Source organism: Colobus angolensis, unplaced genomic scaffold (genome assembly GCF_000951035.1).
Source record: "Colobus angolensis palliatus isolate OR3802 unplaced genomic scaffold, Cang.pa_1.0 Scaffold6, whole genome shotgun sequence".
Classification (NCBI taxonomy): Eukaryota; Metazoa; Chordata; class Mammalia; order Primates; family Cercopithecidae; genus Colobus; species Colobus angolensis.
In genome coordinates, this window is record NW_012119598.1 from 2,001,055 (window position 1) to 2,003,299 (window position 2,245).

Genomic DNA, 2,245 nt, shown 5'->3' on the forward strand with positions numbered 1-2,245 from the left:
CCCAGGCTGCAGTGCGATGGTGCAATCTCTGCTCACTGTAATCCACGTTCAAGTGATTCTCCTGCCTCAGCCTCATGAGTAGTTGGGACTACAGGAGCACACGACCACACCCAGCTAATTTTTGTATTCTTGTTTATTAGTAGAGACGGTTTCACCATGTTAGCCAGGCTAGTCTTGAACTCCTGACTTCAGGTGATCCACCTACTTTAGCCTCCCAAAGTGCTGGGATTACAGTCATGAGCCACCGCACCTGGCCCCATTTCATTCTTTTACCCTCATTTGGCCCCATGGATGAAAGGAGGCTAGATCCTAGAGATTGCGTAAGTGGCAATGCCACACATAAAATGCAGGCAGCACCACCACTCGTGGGGAACATCTTGTTCCGATGCCACTCAGAACATCATTTTGTTTCTTGCAGCAGTGGAAGAGCTATGCTGCCTCACATAAACTGCTGCATAATTAGAGCACCTATTACTGGACTATGGTCTGGTCGTTTAAAAAAAAGCCCCAAAACCAAAAAACAATACCAAAACCAGTAAGGGTAGGCCAGTTTGTGATTTTAAGTTAAGTACTATAGTAAAGAATATATACCTTTCTCTCTCGCCCCTGCTAGGTGGATACTTTTTATTCTCTGCACAGCTTTGCAAAGAAAATTGCTGATTCATTCTATTCTTCTTCTCACTGTCTTCAGGATGAGAAATTATAAACAATTTACATTAAGATATCAAGACAAGCAGTGGTTTTGAATTTGTTGCATTCCTGGTCTGAATTGCTTTTGTGACACTGAATTAAACTAAAAAGGCCACCAATGACTGCTGTAAGCTCTTAGTGTGGTCAGAACTAGCCAATTTGCTGCAAAGTCCTAGCGTTGAAGGTTAAATAAATATTTCAGAGTACCTCCAGCTGGATATGTGGAGCACAGACCTTTTCAAGGACTGAGACTAAAATTTAAATAGAGATTCTGTACTGGCTTTGAATAAAAAGCCTAAGTAAACCTAAGGAACCAAAGACGTGGTTGGATTGCTGGTTCCTCTGGTATTTAGGAAAGGTACAAGTTTTAAATTAAAGCAGATTTTAGTCACTGATTAGAGGAATTCTTAAAGCAGTTGTCCTATGACGTCAGTGTCATCTGAGACTGACGTCTCAGATGCTCTTAGGAATTGCTGAATCACTAAAGATAGATTGATACAGGCCTGGTGAATCCCAGACTGCCAGATCCAGCATGAGAACAAAAGAGGGAAAAATAAAAGAAGACTTGGTGGGAAAGAAAATAGTAGGAAGGGAATGGAGACCCATCTTCATGTTCCCTCTCTATTTCTGTCCCTCCCTGTTCCTTTGTGTTGGTTCCTCTTTCTCTCTCCTGCATCTCTCTTTCTAATCCACCCACAAGTTACTCCCTGTATACTCCTAATTTCACTTCTAGACTCTTTCCTTTTCATTTGCTCTTCCTGATCATTAGGCTGTTTTGCATTTGTAATATAAGATTTTGGCTTAACTAAATGTAACATGCCGAGATGAAAAAGAGAACAATGCAAAGCATTCTGGATTTAGTGAATCCTCTATTCGAAGAGATAATCATTTAATGGAAGATAGAAGATGGGGAACATCAGTGCTTCCACACCCCCCTCACAATCCCTGGGAAAAAGCAGCTCATTGAAGGCACCCTTTCCTGAAAAGCCTCAGAGTCTTTCCTGACCCTGCACACTTTGTAGCCACAACCAGCTTCTCAGAGTTGGCACATGAGATAAAGCCACTTTGTTAACATTAATTAAATAATTTCAGTGAAGCTGCATGGGTTGGTTTCAAGTGTCGGTTTCCAGACCACTCAGGGCATCACCAGTAGCTTTCATCAAGGTAGCAGCAGTACATAAAGCAAACCATTGATTGCACCAGACAAGCAAGGATTCATATTGTGATTTGCTAATTGTTGTGATTTGCTGATGTCCTCCTATTGGATTTGTTTCATAGAGATAATTATACTTATTTGTTGGATCTCTCAAACTACTTTGTAAACAAATAAACAACACTTGTTCAATGTTTATAATTCTGCTTTTTGACTTCAGTTGTTCTCCTCCAGAGTCTGAATCTCACAAGTTAGACTCCTGGCACCATTACCACATCTATAGTCCCAAATGGAAATATCTCCTCTCAGAGGGGACAGCCGCTTGTGTGTGACATTCTTGATAATGTCTAAAATCAGGTGGTGTCTTAGTCCATTTAGGCTGCCTTTTTTTTTTTTTTTTTT